The sequence below is a fragment of the Leuciscus leuciscus genome, assembly GCF_965113295.1.
Source record: "Leuciscus leuciscus genome assembly, chromosome: 19".
Taxonomy (NCBI): Eukaryota; Metazoa; Chordata; class Actinopteri; order Cypriniformes; family Leuciscidae; genus Leuciscus; species Leuciscus leuciscus.
This window is the reverse complement of record NC_138743.1, coordinates 7,245,068-7,272,630: the sequence shown is the minus strand read 5'-3', so window position 1 is coordinate 7,272,630 and position 27,563 is coordinate 7,245,068. Positions and strand designations below refer to the sequence as shown.

General features: G+C 36.4%; 1 protein-coding gene across 3 annotated transcripts in view; it reads right to left on the bottom strand.

Annotated features, from left to right (window-relative positions):
* klhl29 (kelch like family member 29) overlaps nt 1-27,563 on the bottom strand; it is a 275,637-nt gene that overhangs the window by 234,207 nt on the left and 13,867 nt on the right. For 2 of the 3 annotated variants that reach the window (XM_082148567.1, XM_082148569.1), the window contains exon 2: nt 17,162-17,232. The gene's annotated coding sequence lies outside the window, so the exon portion shown is untranslated. Of the gene's footprint in view, nt 1-7,621; nt 7,692-17,161; nt 17,233-27,563 lie in introns of all 3 variants that reach the window. The other variant, XM_082148568.1, reaches the window with a different exon arrangement.

Below are 27,563 nucleotides of genomic sequence, written 5' to 3'. Positions count from 1 at the left end.
TGAATGATTTATATACCAGTAATAATACTTTAAAATCAATCCTAAATCTAACTGGGAGCCAGTGTAAAGACCTGAGGACTGGTGTGATATGTTCATATTTTCTGGTTCTGCTCAGAATCCTAGCGGCAGCATTCTGTATGAGCTGCAACTGTCTTATGGTCTTTTTGGGAAGGCCAGTGAGGAGTCCATTACAATAATCCACCCTGCTGGTGATGAAAGCATGCACAAGTTTCTCTAAGTCTTGTCTGGAAACAAAGCATCTAATTCTTGCAATATTTTTCAGATGATAGTATGCTGATTTAGTTATTGCTTTGACATGACTACTGAAACTAAGTAGTCGTGCAGCAGTAGTAGTATTACTAGCAGTATTACAAATAAAATTATAATATTAATAATGTTAATAATAATAGTAGTAGTTTACAGATGAATATGATAAATATGAATATAAAATAATGTGAAAGCAGTGAAATTGTTTAGTATTTGAATATTTACTTTTTTATAATAATAATAATAACAATATAAATAACTATATTATTTTATAACAATAACTATTAGTAGTAGTAGTTGTTGTATTATTAGTATTATTACAATTCAAATTCTAAAATTAATAATAATGTTAATGATAATAATAGTAGTAGTAGTAGTTTGTTTACAACAGCAATTATTGTTTTTGATGCTGCTGTTATTATTAATAGTAGTAGTAGTGTTAATATTAATACAAAAAATATTGAAATATTAAATGGTTTTGCAGCAAAATAAAAAAAAGTATTTAAGAAAACTATAATAATACATTTACTGTACAGTCCAACTGAATTTCTTTATTTTCAACTGTAAAACCATCAAGCCAATGGCAAGTGTTAACCTCCAATAGGTATTATTTAAAAATTGGAATTTTTGGAGTAAACCATCTCACTCTATACAGCCAATCACAAGCAAGATTTGTTATCTGTGAGCACTATTGATTAAACTGAGTCTCGTTGTGAAAACGCTTGGTTCTGCTAAACTGTAAGCCAAGAAGTCATATGTGTTTAATTATACCAATAGATGATAAAGTGTTATGATACATAAACGGTATAAAAAGATGACGCTATTTTGGTTCCACTGAGAATGACAGCGTCACTGCAAAGCATTGATTGGTGAACTCAACTGACATTGTCAGAAAAGAAAACAAACTACCCAGTGTGTACACACACATGCATATGAATGAAGCAGCCACCCTCGCAAAAATTCTTTGTCAATCTCAGTTTACGAGGCTGGCATCGGCTGCAAGCCACCAGAGGAGGAGGCGAAAGACACAGTCGACAAAATTTCGATGTACAATCTGTTCGCCGGGAGGCGGAATCGTGAAGAGAAATTTGCCTCTCAAATCCTGCCTCTGAGCGCACATGTCAATGCCATCCGAGCTGATTGCTTGGCTTTCACATTTGAATAGAATGAAGTGCTATGAAAACGGAGCGTGCTTGGCGCAGATGGTGCTTGGAAGCTGAAAGAGCCCCTGAAAAAAATGGAGCTGCAGATAAGAATAGACAACCAAAAAAAAGAAGCGCTCTTACAAAGTATTTAAGAGGTGTGGGTTTGCAAAAGAGCCCTTGTCTGTCGCAGATACTGAAAGATATCCACGAAAACAAGTTAACCTTCTTTAAAGGTTTGTCCCTGAGAAAATTATTGTGCTCCGGAGTATCCTTAACCTCTGATGAAACCAGTGAAGTTTCGCCAATGTGAACTTTGAATCGCCATTAGCAGAAAGAAAAATCTGGATTGTCCCTGGAATCTACATGAAGGCCAAAAGACACAAAAGGCAGAGTGAATGAGAATGAGAGACGAAAAACCTAGGTTTTTCTTTTTTATTTAAAGGCTTTGCGGTTGGGATAACTTCCCCTTCACATTTCTTAAAGGTGAAGTGTATCATTTCTGCACTGCTGATATCAACAAATGGGTTTTAAAAGGTTTACCAAACCTCCCCAGTTTACCATTGGTTCAACGGAGAGATAGCCCCGCCCCCAAACATCAGTCATTGGTTACATGTGACTCAAATTTCTGCATATTTAGCAAGTAAAAACATTGTATAAAGAAACACTTCACCTTTAAGACCAATGCATGGTTTGTAAATGCGAATTTATCCGTCTGTCCTTCATTTTAATACACCTCAGAACAGCACAAGTCTCGTGTGCCGAAGAGATTGAGGGTCTTTCAGCGCCTGTGTCGGAATGCAGATCTGCAGGAAGTCTTGTCCGCGTGATGGCTTCCACATCTGTCTGGCCACGACCATGGAGATGTGTAGCGCCTGTTGAACCCCAGCGGGAGGGTTTTACAGCCCCCCTGGTTCACCTCATGGCCCATTAACGGAGGAAAGCGAGAAATGCAGGCGTGCGTATTCCTGGTCCAAACATTCCTCCACCTCCACTGCTGTGTGCAGAACCTCACAGCTCAGCCGGCACTCACATATCTGGGAAAAACCACTGAGTAGGGCCATAAATAAGCAGCAGAGAGGGGCCGCGCACTTACAGTATGAGAGAAGCTGAAACAGGCTTGTTTGCATTTACAAACGTTTGAGGTCAATAAGATTCAACTTTTTAAAGAAATTAATACTTTCATTCAGCAAGGATGCATTATGTTACACAAGATTTCCATAAAAAAAAAATGCCGTTCTATTGAACATTCTATTCATCAAAGAATCCTGAAAAAAATTACGGTTTTCAACATTGATAATAATCAGAAATGTTCCTTGAGCAGCAAATCTTCATATTAGAATGATTTCTGAAAGATCATGTGACACTGAAGACTGGAGTAATGATGCTGAAAATTCAGCTTTGCATCACAGGAATAAATTACATTTAAAAATATATTCAAATAGAAAACAATTATTTTAAATTGTAATAATATTTCACAATATTCTTATTTTTACTTTAATTTTACAAATCTTACAGTAGGATATATAAATAAATAAATAGTTTAATTTTATTATTGCAATAAAAATGGGTGGGGCACTAAATTAATTAATATAAAATATATAGTAAATCAATACAACAAACATGCGTTTCCCAATTGAACTTCCATGTATTATAAACGTTTATTACATGGCTTGGTTGAATTCCAATGTAGAATGCGGTGTGTTATTTCTTGATAACAGACCGGTGCGAAGTATAACACACCGTTGCCATGAAAAACAGAGCGTTGCTATGGACGCGGAACGGACTATTTTCTTTAGTGGAAGCAATACAATCGTTTTTAAATCAATAAACTCCTTTTTAAATCAATATTTTGTGTCAAATAATTTATTTATTTTGTAGGTAGCCATGTAATAAGCGGGATAATGTATTGCGAGGCGGTTGTTATAGCGAATAACAACCCCTTCAGGCTGATCAGGGTTGTTATTCGCTATAACAACCGCCTCGCAATACATTATCCCTTATCTCATATATACAAAAAGCATCTCATTTCTTTATTTGTCCCCTCCAAAAAGGTTTGTCAGTTGGTAGAAATGTAATCAAATTAATAACATGATATACTGATTAATTCATTAAATTAATCTTCAAATTAATCTTAAATTAATCAAATTTACAATTTAAAGTAATTGTTGGCAGACGTGTAAAGCACTTTTGACAAAAAATGGCTTGAGAAGTCAATATATTAAACATAAGTCTATCACTAATATAAAAACACATGACGGTGGTTCTTCAAGCTTGATTTCCTCTTATGATGAGAAAGAAAATTATGCATAGTTCAGGGGTATGATTAATTGGGTTGATTGTGTCAAATCTATCACGTCTTTTCAAATTAATTACGCTTCATGTGTTAAAGTCATATCATTATAACCCAAAACTGACTGTTTCTGTTGCCGTAAGCACGTGAGGGCGTCTGAACAGATGAAGCCGATATCTTCCGAATCCTGCCGCAGTGACCCCACAACTCTGACCCACTTTAGCTAAAGCCATATATGGCATTGCCAGCAGCAATTAAGAAAAATGACAACCATCACATCAAATTCTGCTGACAGAAATATCCAAGACTTGTCCCCAATAGGGAAACATATTGATTTGAACAACTGAAATAAAACAAGGCGCTTTTCAAAATGGGTACAGGGGGAAATAAAGAGAAAAGAAAAATCCATAACGGTCAAGAAGATATGAAGGATATAAGGACACAAAGGGTTCCTACACGTGAGCGGATCTCAGTGCAGGATTCAATACCAGTTAAGTTGATTATCACAGAAAATATATTTTTTCCCTCTTAAAAAAAAAAAAAAAAAATTGCAGTTACACTCTTACAATAAAAGCAAACTGGGATAAGATAGAGTTTAAAATTCTAAATGTGAAGCTTTTATGTATCACATATAACATTACACAGAAGATTAATAAGCAATTCCATCATACTAGTGTCACTAATTAATTTTTACTATACATTTATACATTGTGTTGCCCAGTGTACGTCCATTGAAAATGTAGTACTGTAAACACAATTTTTTGCTTTTTAATAAAACTATAAAATGAGGCGTTGTTGTATTTGTAAATATTCCTTTATTGGGACAATGTAATGGATCAATTAAGTATTTCAAAGCTATGCACTAGATTAAAAAAAACAAAATAATAATTATGACAATAACTTGAAAACATTTATTATATGATAAATGTTTTCAATTTCTCTGATTTAAAATAATTCTGATCATTTTGTGGGATTTCAAAGAAACGAGATTGTCCCGAGATTGTAATAAAGGAAGGCAAAAAGTTTAACATAACATATAACATTGGATGGATGGATGGATGGATGGATGGATGGATGGATGGATGGATGGATGGATGGATGGATGGATGGATGGATGGATGGATGGATGGATGGATGGATGGATGGATGGATGGATGGATGGATGGATGGATGGATGGATGGATGGATGGATGGATGGATGGATGGATGAGACAGAAATACAGAAGATGGATGGATGAAGAGATGGACAGTTAGTGATGGATGGATGGATGGATGGATGGATGGATGGATGGATGGATGGATGGATGGATGGATGGATGGATGGATGGATGGATGGATGGATGGATGGATGGATGAGAGAAATACAGAAGATGGATGGATGAAGAGATGGACAGTTAGTGATGGATGGATGGATGGATGGATGGATGGATGGATGGATGGATGGATGGATGGATGGATGGATGAAGAGATGGATGAAGAGATGGACAGTTAGTGATGGATGGATGGATGGATGGATGGATGGATGGATGGATGGATGGATGGATGGATGGATGGATGGATGGATGGATGGATGGATGAGAGAAATACAGAAGATGGATGGATGAAGAGATGGACAGTTAGTGATGGATGGATGGATGGATGGATGGATGGATGGATGGATGGATGGATGGATGGATGGATGGATGGATGGATGGATGGATGGATGGATGGATGGATGGATGGATGGATGGATGGATGGATGAGACAGAAATACAGAAGATGGATGGATGAAGAGATGGACAGTTAGTGATGGATGGATGGATGAATAGATGGATAGTTAGTGATGGATGGATATATGGATGGATGGATGGATGGATGGATGGATGAATGGATGGATTGATGGGATATCTGTGGCTCTGATTTGATAGATATAGGTGTTGTTCCTATCCTCTCCCCACAAGCACATTTCACTTTTATTGTAGTATATTTCCATGGAGGGAAGTGTCGTGCAGGTCGAGGCAGAAGGTCAGCCATAGTGCAAACTTCTTGAGATTGTGGGCCTAACTTGAGAGCTGTTATAAGTGGCACTGTGCAGCATTCAAGCTATGCTGTTAACTTGCCAGAAATTCGGATCATTCCTGTTTGATTGTTCTCACTGGGATTCAAACCACGGCTATGTTTGGAATGGCATACTACTACCATCGCACTAGAACTATTTTTGCCACACACATTACAGTACGTCTACCTAATATAGTATTAGCATTTTCTGCATGCATAAAATAGCAGTGTGACCTTCTACATTTGCCAAAATGTGCATTACAGACCAGAGCGAATACCACGGTATATTTCACACTGCAATTAGGGGTGTGTAAATCTACACAATTAAAAACAAAAGAAAAACAAAACCTAGTTAGTATTTCACTAGTTTGGACTTTTGCCAAGAGATGTTCTTGGGTTTAAAAGCAGCTAAACAGTGCAACAGAACGAGACAGAATGAGATTCTGAAATCTTTAAAGGTGAAATACGTAGTTTTTGCAACACTAGAGGCACCCAGCCGAGTCACAAAAATACAGCAAATTTTGCAAACGGCCCTTTCATGCCCCAGCTCACGCATCACAAACAAACACAGCTCTTACGGGTGTTTGTGAAGACATGTCTCAATGGGTAAAATTAGGCTACTTTCAATAAAAGGTCCAACATGTTAGGAATACTTTTAGCTGTGTTGCTATGTGTCATGAGTGAGCAAATGAGTAGGCTAACACTGTGTGGAGCGAACGTGAGCGTCTCGCTTATAATAAACCCATCCAACGTATCAGCCCTGGGCGCAGTTTTGACATGACGTTCCACAACTATTTGAGGTTGTTCACAAAGGTCTAAATGCAGCATAATTTGGCTTGCACCCCTGTACCCCAATCTGAATTAATTTTCCCATGTAATGCGTCAGTCATGGTCCCTCAGCAGCCAAACACCCTCGGGCTCCGCCTGCGACAGTACCCAAGCCCCAAACTCACTAAAAATAACTTAAAATAAAAAATAATTTCTATACAAAATTACATATTTTTCTAAAAGAAAAAAAGTATACAAAAAGAAAAATGTATATATTTATTTAAAATATATATTTATATTTAAATAATTAAAATTATATATATATATATATATATATATATATATATATATATATATATATATATATATATATATATATATATATATATATATATATTTCTAAATAAATTATACAAAACTATTTTTAAATATTTTTTTAAATAAATCAAAAATCTAAAACTCAACATCACTAATTGACTAGTTGGTTTCGGATGATAATTTGGCAACCACAATCATCATGACCCCCCAAGCAATGTGATAGACCTTCTGATTTTCAACAGTGATATTTAATACCTCCTCCTTGATTCATTATTTGATTGGATGGCCAAACGTTAAAGGTGAACTATGTAACTTTTTTGTTTTCAAAATGTAAAAATGTATATAATGAGCGAGTCCACCATGAATCCATTTTCCAAACAGTGTTTTTGTCTTATCATGAATAACTACGGTACACCTATATTAAGAGTTTATATTCAGACTATTTTAGACCGGTCGGGAGTATCCCAGTACCTGCGTGACTCGTCATAGACAGACAGAAGTAGCTCCGGCTACAATGCTCTTCCACAAGACGCATGCAGTTTTTTGCTAGATCGCGAAAAGTGACATGGTGTACCTTTAAAACGCAACCGATATGCATTTCCAAGGTAATAACTGTAACGTTTCGTTCACATAAATTCAGCATGCAATACAAAGTTTGCAGTACACTTCCATTCTGAAAATAGCATACTATTCTGTCTGTCTGCTCTCTATCAACCCACAACACACACACACACACACACACACACACACACACACAAGCCCTCTAGACTGCATTATCAGTGAGCGTTCACCCTACCTGCTCCTTTTCTACATTTCCTATTCAGTCTGTTACATTGACTGATGGCTGGTGCATCTGTATTACAGACCTGAGGAGAGACAAGGCGATTGACATCAACACTGAGCCAATAAAAACACAGAATCAGGTTAAGGGAAATCTCATAAACTCTGTGCCTCAGCTGAAGGTCAACAATGGTGTATCTTAAGGAGATGAAGCTTGATTGCCTGAAAACGGGGGTTGTTTGGGAGCTCGATGCTGCATGTGTCGTCGTCTTTATACCCAACTCCATCATGCTGTACTCAAAGGGCAGATTTTTATAAAAGCGCAGCAATTCCTCTAATGGCTTTTATGGGAAGGCAGACGGGGCGGGTCTGAAGCTCTACTGAGGCCCACATCTTTAGATTGAATAAGGTCAAGCTTAAAACACCCCAGAGGAAAAGAGCGATGGTACATACAAAGAATTCGCGCTTTGACGCGTGACATCGGTGCACTGATCTCTTCAGGTATTATGTTATATAGATGCCAGGAGATATATGAAGATGAAGATGCTTTTTGACCTATGCTATTAAACAGCAGTGTCCAGAATTAGAATTTATAGATTTTTTTTTTGTATTTTTGAGACATAAAAGTTTCTAACCAGTCATTAGACTGTATTTTCTATTATTCACAGTACCTGTCAAACGTTTGGAAACATTTTATTATATATATGCTCACCCAGGCTGCATTTACTGTTACATCACAATTGTTTTCTATTTTATTGAATTTGTTATTTATTTTAAAATGTTATTTATTCCTGTGATGTCAAAGCTGAATTTTCAGTATCATTACTCCAGTCTTCAGTGTCACATGATCCTTCAGAAATCATTATGATATGCTGATTTGCTGCTCAAAAAATATTTCTTATTATTATCAATGCTGAAACTTAATACTTTTGTAAAAAAAAATAAAAAAAAATAAAAACATAATTTTTTATGTAATCTTCGATGAATGGAAAGTTCAATAGAGCAATATTTATTTAAAATAGAGTTTTGAATGGTAGTGTACTGCATGAAGGGACAGAGAAAAAAAATCTTAGGTATCATAGGTGGTAAATTTTCTTTTTTACTAAAAAAGGTCAAAGTTGTTAGGAAACATGTAAGTTGCAACACAGTTCAGGCCTTGTCCACACTAATACGTTTAAAAGCGCATCTTTTCCTCTGTTTTGGCCTTCCGTCCTCACTGAGACGGTGTTTTACAGAGATTGAATCTTTATCAAACTATATCAGACACTGTGAGAAAAGAGCTGACGCTGCAGTGCAACTAGGAGCCTTTAAGAAAGTAAATTTGGCCTCCATGTTGACTAAAAATGTCCATGAATTTCACACCTTTAAAAGGAAGCAATATCCATAGACAAGGTCAGATTTAGATTCTCAAACATTTCTCCACCTATAGAGCGCTCAGCATCTGTTCGGCACATGTAGCCGGTCTATAAATCTCACTGGAATCCCTTTAATGGCACCGCAAACCCAGCTAATGGATGTCGTGCTGTGGTGAAAAACGCTAACAAGAACCATCAAAACAAACATGAAGGCTAACCTCTCAACCTTCTGTCATACCTTAAACGTCATGGGGTTTTTCTGAGAAGCCCTTCAGCGCATCACACCGCATCCCATAAAACACTTCATCAGCACCGCGTCCGCTGTTCTGGGATCATTTACAGCATGAAACAGTAGTAAGTTCGACAGGAACCCAAGATAAGCAAACGGGCTGGATCTGAATGTCCATCAAAATACACATTTAGTATATAAAAGCACATAAATTGTGATTCCAGCGAACGTGTCGGGAGTGTTACAGGAATGTAAGTCTCATAGGGACTGCTTTCCTAAGACCTATTACAGTCCGATCTTGTGTTTTGAATGTGCTTTTGTGGCTCATTGATGATTTTTCACACCCAAGCCCTCGGTAACGCTACAGGACAGGTAATACAACCCGTACCCTCCATGATAAATGCCATATTTTCTGTTCTATAATGAAAAATGAAGAGCCCCAAAATTATAAAACGGTGCACTTTGTACGGTAGGCTGCATTTCGCAATAGACCGCACAATAATTCAAGGATTTAGTGAATTTTTTTCAATAAATTAATGAAAATGCATTTTGGCGGCCCGACCAGCAATCATGTGCATGACATTTTAATTTCTACTTTGCATATAAATAAAACTAACTAAAATCTCATTTGTAGGAATGCCACTGATATTAATCTTCATACGCATAATTGTATATTTTTTAAGTAAAGGGCATCCGTTTCAATTTCCTTTTTTTTTTTTGCAGCAGTGAAAACGAACTACAATAATCATGCCATAAGGCCCAAAGCAGATAAGAGTAGCAAATGTATTCAAACATTATATTATTATTATTATCATTATAAAATGACTGTAAACTTAATAACACTTATTAGTATTAGTAAGTTTACAGTAATTTTATAATTGTATGAAAATGTATAAAATAATCAAAAATTTATATAATAATAATACATTATTATTACTATTATTATAAATCTAAATTATTTAATAATTATTATTATTTGTATAAAATTACAGTAATATTACTAATACTCAGTATTATTATTTTATTATTCACAAAAAACATGTATAAAATATTGTAAATTGAATATAATAATAATTATAATACATTATTATTACTATTATTACAAAACCCGAATAATGTAATAATAATAATAATAATAATTAGCTAAAAATATATAAAATTAGAAAATAATAATAAATAGAATAATGCATTTTTGTGAAGAAGAGTTTTTTTTATTTTTTTTATTTACAGTACATATTACAACAAAAAAGTGAGTTTTACTCCATGTCTATTGGCTTTAAAATCATTAAAATGCTAAGTTAATTTCTGGGAAAATGGACCAAAAATACACATGACTCATATTGTATAAATAAGAGTATACACAACTTTGTCCAATCAAATAATGCCTAGGATACAACTGGTCCCCTTCCCAGACCAGCAGCAGCCACATTCACGAGAGATTCACGTGTTACTATATCAGAATCAGAATCAGAATCAGAAAGAGCTTTATTGCCAAGTGTGCTTGCACCCACAAGGAATTTTTCTTGGTACTGAAGCTTCCAGTGCACATATACAAATACAAATACAACAAGAAACATAGTCATACAAATTCTAAGAATAAAATATATATATATATAAAAATAAAAAAAGTATAAAAGTAAAAAATATGGGACTTCAAAATGAACATTTCACGACCTTGAATTTGCATTCAGAGCACAACAACAAACACTGTTTATTTGAAATGCATTTGCATGCATTTTAACGATTAACAGTTGATTGACCAGCAAAGTTGAACGCAGGACACCGAAAAACAGCTTAACCCCCACACGCTGCGATAAACCGGGAAACGGCTTTAATCCAAAGTCAAGTCAACAGCTGACAGCCTTGAGTGGCAGTGCGTTGAACTTAAGCACAAATTCCAAATATTAGACTGTATTCTGACAGGTTAAATATAGCAGGTGTTTGAGTGACGGGACGAAAGAGGGCAAAAGCAAGACAGATTGACTGGCAGAGTAAGAGGGCAGGAGGGCCTTCAGAGATGTTACCTGTCAATGGGCAGCCCCAAAAAAAAAAGACGCTCCGTCTGTCTCGCTCTCAGGATGGCACTGATGAGCCAAAGATTTGCCTCTTATTTAGGCTGTTATGACAGGTTAGATCGTTTATTTGATGCCTGGAAAGTTCTCAAGTTCTCCCTTCACATGAGATTGAATTCATTCAGAAGATTTGAAGTGCCTGATTATGTTATTATTGAAATGTGAAAATGCCAAACGGCGGTCCACGTTTGGTTCAAATGTCATGATATGTCACAGTCGGCTGAAATGCCTCACTGTGAGCCACTTCAGTTAATAAGATTACATGCTGGCTGAATTAATGAACAACTGAGAGCATACAAACTGAGAAAATCCATTCTGAAGCACGTTTAAACACCCTGAAAACAAGCACTCGCCGTAACCCTTCCCCGCGGCTCTAGCTCAGGTTAGCCGTGTCAAGGCACAGATCCAGGGATACTGTGTTCCACAGGGGCCGCGATCTTTCGCTCGGTCATCCATAAAACAGGAGATGAAGTGGCCGGCTTAGCCGATCAATGACAGCGCAGGCAACACAGTCTCTGAAGTTAGTGAACGCTCTGACATTTGGAGAGGAAACGGGAACGTTCTCCTCGGAGCACCTCAGGGTCAACCCATCCATCAGCGCTGTCCTTCCCCTTCAGTGTGTACTCTCAATCTGATCCGTAACACACCTGCTCATAAAAACAACATGAACTCAACGTGGACCGGTTTCATTTCTTAAAGCAACAGTTCACACAAAAAGAACCTTATTTGGTCATTATTTACTCGTATTCATGACGTTTCAAACCTAAGAGCTGTCATTTTTTTTCTGTGAGACACAAAAACGGCATACAGGTTTGGAACAATATGAATAAATGAATAAGCATATAATATGTTCCTGATCTTATTGTGAATGATTCATAGGTGCACATTATTCCAAAGAGAAAAATATTAATATATTACTGGATTTTTGTCAAATACATTTTTAATAAAATAACAAAACCAAAAAAATTAAATAAAGTAAAATTGCATTACAATAAAATAAAATGTTATTACAATAAAGTAAAAATTTATGAATAAATTATTTTCATAAATAAATAAATGTGAATAATAAATGTATTAGAGATAAAAATATATATTTTACAAATATTTGTATAATATTTTATACAAAATAATTTTATTGTAAATACTTTAATAAAATAAAAATGTATTGTATTGTATTGTATATTTACCGGTATCTTTCATCAGAAAATATTTTGCTCTGCCTCTTGAAACAATGCTTGACTGGCATCACCGAATTCTTTTGATTCATATTCCCCAAACTCCCAAACATTTTCTATGTGTTATGTCACATTACAAAACTTAAATGAGTTTCAAATCCAGCAAATTAGCATTCACAATCACAATGCTTTTAACATCTGTCATTTCTATAAAACAGAATGAATGCATGAAATGAAGAGGAGGTCTTGATTTTACCCTTCTGAATTTGATTGGATCGTGAAAAATGTGCTGCGATTTCATTAGTTAAAATAATTTGTGCCTTAGTTCCATCAATCAACGAAGCTGTTTCAGAGGCTGAGTGAGCCAAATTCATTGTTTTGATAAGAACTTCTTCATTTACTGATGAAACTACAGTAATTAAAAGCAAAATCTAAGAATGTGCATAAGCAAAATAAATACATATTAGTCTCCTAATCTTTGCCATGGACATTTTTAAATTCCACGCACTGAATCCCACCAACATGCTACACCGTGTCACCATCTGCGCATAGACGCAACATTCCCTGTAAAGAGCTTGGCACTTGGACGCTTGCCTGGAATTCTCTGTGTATCCCTATGCGTTCAGATGGTGTTTATGCTAAAGCACAGTCCCTAATGGGCCTTACCCCGTGCGAGGAGCGCTCCTGAGCGATGGTCCGTCTCACGCATTAGGCTCAATGGCTTGCGTGAGATGACATGTTATGACCCCTGCTGTGTGCAGGTCCCCAGGGGGTGCCACCATGGCACACGGATAACCCCGGTCGCGCCGGAGATGTCTTAATCATGCCGAGAGTGGGTGGATGTGTGGAGGTGTCAAAACAGCCGTTTTTAGGAATGCAAATGAACACGATATACGCAAATGAATAATTATGGGTTTGCACATCGTACAAGCCTCTCAGCATCTTTAAAGAGACGAGGGACAAGCTATTTCGTGATTATTATCAAACATTTGCACACTTCCTTTCAGCAGGCAACCTCATTTTGCACATGAAGAAAGCAACAAGCGGCCCGATCGCATGAAATCGCCCTGCCAAGTAATGGATTGAATTTTGCATGGAAATGACTTAAATGAGCCTCAAACTGCAAACCATTTCTGATATGAGTTTGAACACAACAGTAGTCAAATTTACGAGAAATTAAAGGACTCTGAAGGGCTCAAATGATTTTGATGGTGCAGTTTTCTCAATGTTAGTTTAACATTTCACTTAGTGCAGGGACACTCCAATTATGCAGTTCGGGGAGCACTTTAAGAAAACGCGGGGTGACCAGCAGCCAGTGAGTAAAATGACCTGTTAAGAGTAATGATACTTGATTTTCATCTCAATGCAGCACAGAAACCAACAATCAAGGCTATGAATCAGACCAGCCTAATTTTTATAACCCAATTCTTCAAAAACTAATACAACAGTCAAATGAAAAAGACTCTTTTCACTTTGCAGAACAAAATAGTCAATGTGAATTTAAAGACGTGGCACAAATGCTTCAATATATCAAAATAAATGCATCCAGTTGAAATTTCAAGCTAACACACACATATATGCTGCACATAAATAAATATATATATAAAAGTTTGTGTTTATATAATGTGTATGTCTGCATGAATATATAGTGTGTGTGTGTGTGTGTGTGTGTGTGTGTGTGTGTGTGTGTGTGTGTGTGTGTGTGTGTGTGTGTGTGTGTGTGTGTGTGTGTGTGTGTGTGTGTGTGTGTGTGTGTTACATTACATTACATTACATTACAATATATTATATTATATTATATTATATTATATTATATTATATTATATTATATTATATTATATTATATTATATTATATTATATTATATGTGACCCTGGACCACAAAACCAGTCACATTGGGTAAATTTTTTTTAAATTGAGATTTATACATCACCCGAAAGCTGAATAAATAAGCTTTCCATTGATGTATGGTTTGTTTATAAATAACAATATTTGGTCGAGATACAACTATTAAAATCTGGAATCTGAGGGTGCAAAAAAAATCGAAACATTGAGAAAATCGCCTTTAAAGTTGTCCATTTATGTTCGCGATTGTGCTGCATTCACTCACAAAAATAAATGTTTTATATATTTATGGTAGGAAATTTACAAAATATTTTCATGGAACATGATCTTTCCTTAATAGCCTAATGATTTTTGGCATAAAATAAAAATCGATAATTCTGACCCATACAATGTATTTTTGGCTATTGCCACAAATATACCTGTGCGACATGTGACTGGTTTTGTGATCCAGGGCCACACATATACATTATAATATATATATATATCTGCACGATTATGACAAAAATCCTAATTGTCGATTATTGCCTTGAAATTGTAATTGCGATTATTAATTACGATTATCACAATTTACATTGAATGATGTTTTGAACAGCTTTATGCCATTGTTTGAAGCGACTGCATGCCATATTGTTATATCAAAATAAATCAGCTGAAAACTCCTTTTCTACAGCATTAAACCATATAAAATATTAAAAACCAGACCAAAGTAAAAATATTCATGGTATTATAATGTTACACTAACTAAAATTAAAACAATGGGGGGGAAACCCTAAAGATAAGCTGTAGAAAGAAAAGAAAAACACATTTTAAGCACAGAATAATGTAAGTGGACTTTTTGTAATTGTGCCTTTGAACGATTACATAATTGTGGGGATCCATAATTGTAATCGCGATTACAAATTCGATTAATTGTGCAGCCCTAATATATATATAATATTTTTTTTATTATTGCCCTCAACAAATTAAGTAGGTTGACTTCTCAACTGCTGCCTTCACATGCAAAAATCTTATACGTCGTATTTAAGAACACAAATTCATTATAAATCAGTAGGAATAAAAAGATTATAATCGGTACATCTATATTAAACAGTACGTTGGAGGGAAATTCAATTTTCGCAGTTTTGACGTAATCTCAGATCTTTGCTAAATGAAGTGCACACAGTTTTTTGAATGTTCAGCAGATGTCATGTCACTTTGCAGCAATCAGTGACTTAAAGGTGTAGTTTTATTCATTCACCTTCAAAGCTTTGTGTTTTTCTTTTTTTCCTTGGGACACAGAAGAATACATTTCGTGTTGCTCTTTAATTTTCATATGATGAAAGTACATTGTGAGCAGGGGCTCCAAAGCTACTGGAAGCTAGACTTTTAGTGAATAGTGGCATAAATGTAATTATGTTCCTCTCATGCAGCTTCAGAATATAGTGTATGAAACTTTTTATTCTACCTTTATGGTGCTTTTTTGTTATTTTTAGAGCTCAACATCAACAGAAAAGCTATAATAATGAAATAATTTAATGAAACAATTTTCTTTTTAAGTGAACTATCCTTTTAAGACCACAAACTACAAAACACATGTTGATGAGGTTGTTATCGAATCTAAAATCCTAAGAAAAGGTTGCCACGGATTCCTACAGTGCAAATTCTAATTAGGGATTATGACAAAATCTTGACCACCGGTGGGCAGGGCTTTATCTTCAAACACACGAGACACTGACCACAAACAAAAAAAGCTGTGCCGCTTCACTTGAGCCGGGTCAGAGCCGGTCACCGCGTACCAGTGATCAAAAAGCCTCCACATCCCATTAGCCAGACCACGCAGTGGGGTAACCCAATTAAATCAATTCCATTTAATCAGAGCGGGACGCATGAGCTGAGGAGGTGTGGTTTTCCTGACAGTCTCGTAGCATGTAATCCCGCCGCTTAATCACCAGAGCTGTGTCCACGGAGAAACACTAATAGGAGTGTGATGGAATTCCACTAATGATAATCGGGAAGTGTTGCAAATTGATCGACCTCTAAGATCTGAACTTTGTAAAAGGTCTCGCATTGGGTCAAGTAACTTGATTGGATTTGTGCTGTAAAATTTAAAAAGTATACAAAAATGTCTATTTAGTGGGACTGTCATTTTTTGAAATGTATAAAAAATGTATATATTCTTTGTATAAAAAATATATTTTAAATAAAATTAGTGCTGGGCAAAAAGTTTGTGTTTACATAATATATGTGTGTGTGCTGTGTATAATTATTTTGTATATATAAATACGCACACATGCATGTATGTATTTAAGAAAAATTTGTTATTTATATATCAAATATTTATATCTAATATAAATGCTATTTAAATGTATATACATGCAAATATTTCTTAAATATATACATACATGTTGTATATGTATTTATATATACAAAATAATTATACATACACAGAACATTCACATATATTACATAAACACAAACTTTTATTTTGGATGTGATTAATGGTTGCCCAGCACTAAATAAAATATATTTTCTATTAATTGTTTTTTTTATAAATAAATATAATTGCATGCGCAAATCATAATTAACAATAAATAAACAGTTCCAAAAATTAAAAAATTTAAATTATTTATACAAAAATACAAATATTTGCCACAAACACTTGACAAGAATTCAGGTAACACGAAAAAATGTCATCATTCACACTTTCTTTTCCCTAAAACGCTTTGATTCCAGAGTAAACAGAAGGAAAAAAAACTAATGATCCAGTTCTGTTAATACAAGAGGGAACAAAAACACACCACAGCTGTACACAGTCTGCAATAAATGAGCTAACTGATGTATCTTTTTGACAGGCACGAGGGTGTAAAGATATAAAATAGGATCTTTTGAGATATTGCGGTACCTTGGGTCTGTCCTGGATGATGATGCTCATCACAGACTAATGAGATCTTTGGAGAGTATACTCAGGTGCGCCTGCAAAGACAAAGAGAACCGGATCAGTAAACAGACAGACAGAGAGAGAGAGAGAGAGAGAGAGAGAGAGAGAGAGAGAGAGAGAGAGAGAGAGAGACAGAGAGAGAGAGAGAGAGAGAGAGAGAGTATTGAAGACTGTTCAGTACCAACTGTAACTGCTGTAAGACAGTGTTTTAATCAAAAAACTCTCAACTAAATTTTCAAAACCACAATTTTATCTTAGACTAATGTACAAACTATTGAAACTATTTGTCTTTTAGGAGTACACTAGAAAAGTGAGGGAGTTTGAAACACTTCAGTTTGAAAGTTGGATGAGTAAGTTTTTTATTAAACTTTGCAATGTTACAAAAGATCTTTACACTGTTGAAACACTGTTATAATCATCATGTTAAAGGGAACCTATTAGGGATGGGGCCGATCCGATCCAGTATCGGTATCGGGGCCGATACCAGCGTAATTCACGTATCGGATTTTCCCGATCCAACCTGCGGAGATATCCGATATCCATGAGTCATGTCTGCGCTTTAACGTTGTCTGCTGAAATGACTCCAAAAGTGATTCCCGCCAGCTAGTCTGCAAGCTGCTGGCTGCAAACTGCGGAATGGATTTCCTGAACGGAGGCGCGGCTCAATGAGCCCCCGCTCAGGAAATCCATTCCGCAGTTTGCGCCTAGCCAACATGTCCGCTGTGTGGAAATACTTCAACACTGGAAACACCGCAGAGCAAGACAGCAAAATGCAATGTTTGCAAAGCCGTAATTCAGAGCTCTCTGAAGCTCCCTCGCGTCGTACAACACAACGAATGCATTAAAAAATGTAAAAAAGCACCACGTTACTGTGCGTTCACACCAAACGCGAATAGCGCGTCAAATTCGCGTCTACCGCGTCTAGTTGGATGCTTGTTTTGAATCCATTCGCGCGTCAAGAGCGAAACTGACGCATGTAAAAAGCAAAAGTTTGAAGCGAAATTGACGCGCATCTGAGGCGAAATCCGTTTGTCTGTTTACAAAATGCTGATGTTAATCGAGCATTCATCGAGACTTATATTTCAAGACTCAAGTATTTGACATTTTGGGAATGTAATAAATATTGACATAATAATAAATTTGAAACCCTTACAGTTGCATATTTGTTTTCAGAATGGGATTTTTCCTGTTAACAGGATTTCCTGTTTTTCTGACTTCCTTTTCTGACCTTATACTTACCTCAAGTTGCCTTTTGGGACATACATGCATACATACATACATATCATACTTGCCTGTTGAGAGAAGTTATTTCAGCATCATATAAAATAAACAAAAATGTTAACAATAATATTAAATCAAACACAGCTCTGGTATCGGAATAGTATCGGTATCGGCCGATATCCAAATTCAGGTATCGGGATCGGATCGGAAGTGAAAAAATATGGATCGGTGCATCCCTAGAACCTATTCCCATTTGGAGGGCAAAGTGAACAAAATTCACTTTTGCATGGTGTTTGGACATAAATGTGTGTTGGCAGTGTGTATAAACACAACCACCCTATAGTGATTAAAAATCCACTCACTCCTTTTTTTTTTAAATCCCCATAAATCATAAGCAGTTTCTCCCAGCGACCTGCTTGATGTGACGTCACAACAGCCACAGGCCCCGCCCACGAGTGTTAACATAGAACCGCCGCCCTGATCGAGTTCACGGCGAGTTGTACACATCCGCCATTTCTGCACTGACGAGAATGTCTCCCAAGCGCTAAGGGTGTTGAGTGGCTGAATGTATTAATAATTCACATAGCTCTCTCTCTCTATTTACTCCCGAAATCTGAGCCAGCCGCTGAAGACGAGGTGGATTCATTTTGTATTCAAAGAAAATGCTCCCTCAACTCTAGCGAATTTTGTTTATGTACTTACGCACTTCTTATACTACTGTGTTTACTCAGCTCTTACGGTGATTTTCTGGAGTAAAACTGTCCTACAGCAGGCTTGTATTAATAGTGGATACAAGCAATGACAAATAGGTTATAACCGTAATTAAACTAAACTATACCTGTTCCATCTCCATACAGCACATATTCTCGACTCTGTAGGCATTCTTGTCCGACTCCAGGTCGAAATGAACACCGTTACTGTGAGTTTCTGTTTTGACATTATCATCTTTCCGTGAGATGATTGTCAGTTATTCTGACACTGAGCACGAGCTCGTGAGGCTCCGCCCCCTGTGCCGTGCAGCAGCAGCTTATTTGAATTTAAAGGGATACACACTAAAACCAGGGGGGCAGGGTTTCATATTATTTTGAAGTTTCCCCGAGCGCCGCCATTGGCTAGCGGACCATCACCTGCTTTGACAGCGAATAACTTTACACCTGAGGCGTTTAAAGACTCCATTTGTCCATTATTTATTTCTAAAGAAACACGAAAATGTATAAAAGGCTCCATTACCTTGTATCTTACGTTATGGCCCCGTAGAAGCAGTTTTTGTAAAAATAGGCTAACGATTGCGTCATAACCACGCGACTCTCTGTCGCACAGAGATTACCGTATGGAGAGGAGGAGAAGCTCGCGCGCAATCGGGGGGACGTGGAGGCAAAATGACAACGTAATTAATCAGAATACTTAGCAAAAGTTTCTCCTGCTCCTAGCTCATGGACACCTCCTACTCACGATCTCCGTCTCTGCAAGTTTCGGAAGGGAATGATTCAGATTTCTCTTGGTACAGCTACTAGTAGATAGACGGGTTGCTCACGTCACATCTACGTCGTCAAGCTCAGTTTGAGTCTGCGCAGTACGGTCAGCCATCAGGAAGTTAGTGCTTCTAATTGACTTCACTTGTCTCCGTTGAATCCAATGGGGGTCGCTGTGTCCAGTTTATATATTGTCTATGACTAAAACGGTGCGGCCCAAAAAGTGACGATTTAAACATGCTGTAAAAAATGATCTGTTGGGTATTTTGAGCTTAAACTTCACATACACACTCTGTGACATCAGAGACTTATTTTACATCTTGTGAAAAGGGGCATAATAGGTCCCCTTTAAACAGAAGACTAGAGTATTTGCTGCTAAAAATGCAGCTTTGCAATCACAGGAATAAATTAAATTTTTAAATATACTCAAATAGAAAACTTTCAATTGTAATAATAATATTCACAATATTGCTGTCTTACTGTAATCAAATACACGCAGCCTTAGTGAGCAGAAGAGACTTGTCAACCAAGAGTTTGTCTTGTACTGTATATATCTGCAACAAAACCTCCTGGATTTTAGTAACTGTCCCAAAATAATTTTTGGTTGTTTGGCTCTTTTACTTGAAGGTTCATAAACCTTCATGAGACTCAAATCTGTCATGATAGGCAGCACACAGGGATTTCTCTGGCAATGGGGCTTTCAGTTTAATTCAATTAAATGTTATGCGTCTCACACTTTTCACAACACAGTTCAGTCCAAAGCAGCTTATTACAAAGAAGAGTGCTGTAAAACCTCCATTGAGCAAGTTAAAGGCGACAGTAGGGTAAACACCACGAAGCTGTGTTTAGGCAGGATGAGTAAAAACCATGAGGAGGATTACTCTTCAGATAGCATGGTGACATTGATACAATGTTGAGTTTTGATCCAAACCATCATTTTGGTCGAGATTGACATTTCAATGTTTAAAGTGTGTTGAATCAGCATTGAATTTTTGATGAAAGCCAACAGCACACATGGGTGGAGACAGTAGCCGCGTTTCCATTACCCTTCAAATTGCGCAAATTTAAATTGCGAATTGAAAATACGTCAATTTCGCAAAAACTCCCATTTATCGCAAAAAAAGTTTTTACGCTTACATATAAATAAATATTTCACAAAACTGCAATGGAAACAGTTTTTGCGCATTTACAGGTCACCTGACGTAGATGACGTTTAGATGTTTGGACAGAATACGAGACAGAGTTCTTTATTAAATTCATAAAAGACAGAAGAATTACAGGAATACTGGATTCTAAACCTCAAAGAAATGCTACAATCAAGACCTTGAAGCAGATATGAGGGAGAAACACCCAGAAACACCTCATATGTGTCGCTCTCAAGTATAAGGGTCTTTCCTTGCCATTAATGATTGGATAACACACAATCGTCTCCTTCGATTAATAATAATGGCCAGTGCGGTGGCTGAGATATACATAAACCTACCAACGTCCGTTGCTATGATTTTTGGAATGACTTATCGCCAGAGGAAAAAATGAAGTTTTAGTCGCATAACATCGGCTAATGGAAACGCCGTCATTTCACAAAAAAAAAGAAAAAAGATTTTAGAAAAATGTATTAAATACACAGAATTTAATGATACTATAATCGTGTAAAAATGAATTTAGAATCAACATCATATTGTATTATAACATTTTACCAAAGATTATTTTTGTTAATTTCAGTGTTAATTCAACAGCAGTGATGTACATTCAACATCATAGTGTAACGTTGATTCAACAATATTACTATTGATTATTTTTTTGTTGGATTCAGTGTTGATTCAGCATTGGTGATGTAGAATCAATCATAGTGCAATGTTGATTCAATAGCATTACCATTGATTTTTTGTTCAACATAGTTAACATTTACTGAGGGTGCAAAAGTGATGTTGATCAAATATCACTTTGTAATGTTGAATCAATACTATTACCGTTGATTTTTGGTTGAAATCTCAACATTGCTCCACCATTAACTGAGGGTGCAAGAGTGATACTAAAGCAACATCACTTTGTAACATTAATTCAATGCAATTAGCGTTGACACATCAACACTGACATCAACATCGTTTCATTGATTACATGCCATCTGGGTCATTTCATCCCAGGTAAAAAAAAACACAATTTTCTCATATTATACACTGCAGCATCACCTCTTTTCTCACAGTGTATGAAATGGTTCGATAAAGGATTCAGTCTCTCTAAACCCCTCCTTTCCGAGAGCTTACTCTGCTCTGATTGGTCAGATGACCCAGTCTGATGTGATTGGTCGACTGCTTAAAGCGCGTGTTGGAGTTTAAATGGCCATTACCATATCTGAATTTCAGCTTGTATACAAAAGAACATATAACGATGGTGTCAGTTTTACTGTATCAATTCGAGCCTGATTCCTCATTCGTTTGAAGTGCATGCAAAGTGGATTTGCTTTCGCAGTGCAGAAAACAGCGTCTTCTCGACATGTCCACACACAAACCAAACTCTTCCAGTCCTAACCACACGCGATGCGATAAGATTCCAGCAACAAGCAATTTGCCTGTCCACACCAGAAGCGACGCGACTACGAGATACGTCAAAATCAATCAAAACCCACAGCCAATCAGAACGGCATGTGGGCGGAGTCTCGCGGCAAGTGCACGGCACCAGAGAGTAATCTTGACGGCACTCGCAAGAAAATGGATAAGTACATAATCAAATTCACAAATATTACACCATTTAAACATGATTAAAAATACATACTGAATACACTTCTCTGTTCACAGTTTGAACATTCTTGTTTCCATTTGTTTCATTTCAAGATCTGAGGTGAATTGTATCCATTGTTGCTTTTACGGCTACAAAGCGGGGAGCACTAAATGATGTTCAAAGTCACATTAAATAAAGCCCATAAACAGAAATTGGCACATTTATCCTGCACTTTGCAGACCATTTACATTCACAACCCACACTATATGATATCGCAAAAAGCATAAGCATTTGCCACATATTTGCAAAACACTTGTGTTTGCATTCTAGCATAAAGTATATTTCCGGCCTTTAAGACTTGATAAAAACTTGCTATATTGTGTAATGAATGATACATGGCCTATATCAACAAAAGCATAATAAAAAAATTTAAAAAAGAACTGTAGCACAAGAAAATTGTGACCTAAAAAGTGCAACATCCAGCGCTAAAAGCAAACATGGACTTCATTGCCCTCCAAATGGGATATCACCAAAGAAACGCACTTCTAGGACTTTCCAGGTAATGATAACCAGACGTCTTCTAATGGAGCAGACACGTCAAAATTTCTGGCATATAAATATCCTTCGCTTCTCAACCTCCATTTGAGAGTAACAAATCGAATGACAAAGCCGTCGAGATGAAGTCATGACACAGTAAATCAAGTGAATTTCGAGCTTTTACAGGCACACAAAAGGAAAAGGAGCAAAATACTGATAGGGAGTAATAATCCTTTCTTTTCCCGATTATATAAACTTAATAGGATTCCAAATGCAATCACTGTCTAAACTAATGCTTTTAGAGACACAGAAGAGGATCTCATCAGATTGCGTCTGGACAGAATGATTCCCTCGTCTCCGCTTTTCGATTCACTCCTCTCGCACATTTCCTGACCCCTTCGCCTCCGCTTGGAACGCATTCCCCCTGTATTTACAAACAATAAAGAGACGGACGAATGTTTTCTTTGTCATGGAATGAGAAATGTACTTCCATTATATCATTCAAGATCATTTACGTCCCCATTGGCTCCTACTTGCGCAATTCTGCTTTTTCTGTCTCGCTCCCGGCGTTCATTTGCACTTTGTCAAGGAAACAGACATTTTATGTCAAGGCCCTGGGGAATTAAATTAATAAAGAAAATGCATGGTAGATTATCTTCAATTATGAATACTGCCAGAACAGGAGTATAAAAAATAGATTTTCAAACCATCCTCTGCAGAGCAGAAATGAAATTAATTTATTGGTATGTACACAGAGCCAAATGTGTTAGTGTGTGCTCAGACTTCAAATATAACATTTATAAGGCATATCATTTATTTCAGATCGAGGTAATGCTTATGCAATGCATGAAAATGTTGCTTTTAGTATTTATGTATTAGCTTTGAGGTCAAAGCTACTAAATTATCAGTATACACAATACACAAAGTCTTTCTCTTCCAAGAAAACTGGCCAAAAATGATGACTCATCTTGCACTCCAATAAAATTGTCTAACAAAATGGGTAACACTTTATTTTAAGGTGACGTATAGATACACATTACTACATGTACTATAGTAATAACAGTAAATTATGCATAATTACAAGTAACTAACCCCAAACCAAACCCTTACCCAAACTCTATAGTAAGTACATGTTAATTAATATTACTCAGTACTTATTTGAGTCAGTACAATGTAACTACGTCACCTTAAAATAAAGCGTAACCACAAATGCACTCTAGCTATCTCTACACTCTTAAAAGTAAAGGTTGTTATTGCCATCTATGGTTCCACAAAGAACCTTTAACATCCATGGAACCTTTCCATTCCACAAAATTTTCTTCATATAGTGGAAAAAGTTTCTTTTGTTGATTAAAATGCTCTTAACGTAAAGAAAAAAATGGTTCTTTTCAGAATTGTTCACTAAAAGGTTCTTTGGGGAACCAAAAACGTAAAATAAAATATAAATATTAGAGAGGAAAATTTTACTTAGCTTAGACAAAAATTAAAAACGTTGACTTGGCAACTAACTGAAATAAATACGTTTACAAAAAAATGACAGAAGCACATAACAAAATGACTGAAACTTAAAGTAAAATAAAAACTATAAAAATAAAAGCTAATTCAAAATAATAATAAATAGTATATAAATCATAATAATTACACTGCCATGTACAGTTAACAGCTAAAATAAAATAAAAACTGAAAATATAAAACAAATTATGTAAATAATGCTGAAATAATGACGTGTTCTTATTTATATATATTTATTAATATTTTATACAACTAACAATAGTTCTGAATTTTCAAAACATGAAGCCTACACCTTACTAGTAAAACAAGCAGCAGAACAGTCCTGATAACTTCCTGTTTCAACAGGCAATACATCTAGAAACATTAACTGCGCTCGTAAAGCCAATTCATGAGCCCTCTGGTTGGTTAGTTACAATTCCGCACACACATTTCCTACAAAGTAATTTACAGTGTATTAATTGCAATCACAGTCCCTCAGGAGCAGTCTTGGGTTAAGTGTTTTCCTCAGGACACACTCATGATCGAGCTGGATCATGAACTTTCTAACTTGGTGACTCTCTTGGTCTGCATGGATCGTACCTGCAATCCTCGCGTTAGCAACTAACCTCCTAAAGCATTAGTCTCCACTCCCGAACCTGTCCGAAATGGAGTAGGACACCTAAGGGTGACAAATCTTTTTCCAAGCTGTAACAGATGCTGCTTTGAAATCTCCATGTCTCAATTATTGTTCACCTGTCAACACGAAGTCAAGTCATAAATCATCTTTGTAATTATCAATTGATTAAAAAAAGCTATCTGACAGAGAAAACGGCTCACAGGCCTAATACATCAATTTTAATGACATTTCTTAATCCAAAAGACTTGGCAATCACCAGAGACCAATTACAGACCATGAGATAGAGGCAAACCATTAATAACGAGAGTTAGCCTGTTTCGCCTCAACATCTTTTGGATAAAGGGCTTGCAGGGGTTCATTTAAAATTAGCTGGTGATCCACAAGCATTATGTTACACTGAATCTAAGGGTGTGTTCACACTTGTAGTTCGGTTCTCTTGGTTCTTTTGGTCCGAACCGGAAAAAGAAATAATACATTTACAGTAGTCCTGGTTCACTTAGCATTCACACTGTCACTTTTAAGACCAAACCTAAAGAACCAAAACAAAAAAATGGGTTTTATGACATTATGACAAGATTTATCTTGATCTCTGTCATGGAAACTATGTATAAACTTTAATTAAACAATTTAATAGTCAATTAAAAAGAAATATTACGCTGTAGCCACATTGGATCGCCATCTTCTTGTGAGACGCGGGAATTCATTCGGCATGACCGCCGCAGTGCATTATGGGTATTCTATGGCTGTAGATTGTACATCCGTTATTGCGGTGCATTGTGGGATTGAATGAGTGAACTTGTTAACGTCTAATGATTTCGGACACCACTACAAATCTTCGTCCCCTCAAATAGTGCCCTATTTAACGGTATAGGCGCCGATTTCGGACACGGCCCTGGTATGCTTGAGCATTCTGTCTTTACAGGGTCGCATCTAGTCACATCACGTCCTGTTTTTGGTTCATTTTGTTGTCTTTGGTCCATGTTGCGTTAATATATCAGGCAAACCGCTGAAATATTCAGACATATGTCAGAAACCCAGTGTTTCAGGGGTCTCGGTCCACTAACAGAGCAAATCGAACCAGAGTTCATTTTGAACCAAACCTGCCAAGTGTGAACACACAAACTCATCGTGACTGTCATGATGTTCCACTTTTCAAGATATAAGTTATCTGGAAGAAAACCAATGGATCGATGAAGTGCAATTACACCAAAAAATACATCATGCACAACTATCACAGTTCAAGATTAGCAAAGGAAGTAATTCATTTGAAAATATTCAAGAAACACCTAAAGGGCAAACCTAATTTGGGAGACTTTTTTAAAAACTAAAAGATTATTTTTGACTCAATAAAAATACAAAATATTATCCGACTGTCCCTAGATACACTTCATGGCCAAGAGTATGCAGACACCGACTTCTAATTAACTGGTTTTCTGAAGCCGATTAATTACAGTAAAGACAAATCTTAATGCTATGGCATACAATGACATTCTGTGCTTCAGGCTTCATGGAAAGCATTTGGAGAAGGTCCTTTTATGTCCCCTGAGCACAAAGCGAGGTGGGGGGGCGGACTTACCCGCACAAAGCCCAGACCTGAACCCCACTGAACACATTTGGGATGAACTGGAACACTGACTGTGAGCCAGACCTCATCGCCCGACATCAATGCCTGATGCTCTTGTGTCTGAATATGAGCAAATCCCAGCAGTCATGTTCCTGTGGAAAGTTATCCCAGAGGGAGTGGAAGCTGTTAGGAAGGGCTGACTCCATGTTAATGCCAGTGCTTTTGAAAGTAAACCCTCAGGTATATGCATACTGTTGCCCATTTAGAATGTATATACTTCCACAAAAATATTAAGCAATTAATCTGTTCTCAGCAATGATAATAATACGAAGAAGAGATGTTTCTTGAGCAGCAAATCATCATTTTAGAATGATTTCTGAAGGATCATGTGACACTGACGACTGGAGTAATGATGCTGAAAATTCAGCTAAATTACATTATAAAATATATCAATATAGAAAACCGTCATTTTAAAATATACCGGTAATAAGATTTCACAATATTACATTTTTTTATGTATTTTTGATCAAATAAATGCAGGCTTGATGAGCATTCGAGTCTAAAATATGTCACGGCCGGCTCGCAAGCCGCGAAAAAGGAGGAGACAACACGTTGGATAATAATCAAAAGGAATAACATTTATTAAAGTAAGGATAATTAAATAGGAAAAAGACGAGACGAAAAGAAGACAAACAACTGAATCAGGTACGCAACGGCACGGGGATG